Source organism: Pteropus vampyrus, unplaced genomic scaffold (assembly GCF_000151845.1).
Source record: "Pteropus vampyrus isolate Shadow unplaced genomic scaffold, Pvam_2.0 Scaffold262, whole genome shotgun sequence".
Taxonomy (NCBI): Eukaryota; Metazoa; Chordata; class Mammalia; order Chiroptera; family Pteropodidae; genus Pteropus; species Pteropus vampyrus.
In genome coordinates, this window is record NW_011889043.1 from 1,008,915 (window position 1) to 1,009,334 (window position 420).

Sequence of the window (420 nt, forward strand, 5' to 3'; positions counted from 1 at the left end):
ATATCCTAAGGGATTAGGTTATTTCTCCTGCTTTCGGTTTAGTCATCTGACATGGAATAGGTAATCCTTTTGCACATTATCTCAATAACAATACATCAGTCTAGCTTTACGTACTGGTGGGTACCTTTTCTTTATTAAAAGCACTTGGCTGCTACTTTGCAAAAAGACAAACAAAACAAAACTGATTTTGCGTCATTCCTCCAATGACAAATATTTGCTTTATCAATATCAAATTTATACCCCATGCTCTGTTTCCTTGACTCTCTATGTAACCATGTAAACAATGTTTTGTGTCAATGCCAAATCACAGTGTAACTTTTTTGGAGTCATCTTAATCAGAAATTAAACTCAGCATATGTATTATCAGCAATGTACCTACTTCAACTGAAATATCAAGTCTGTTAAAACTATGAAAAGCTA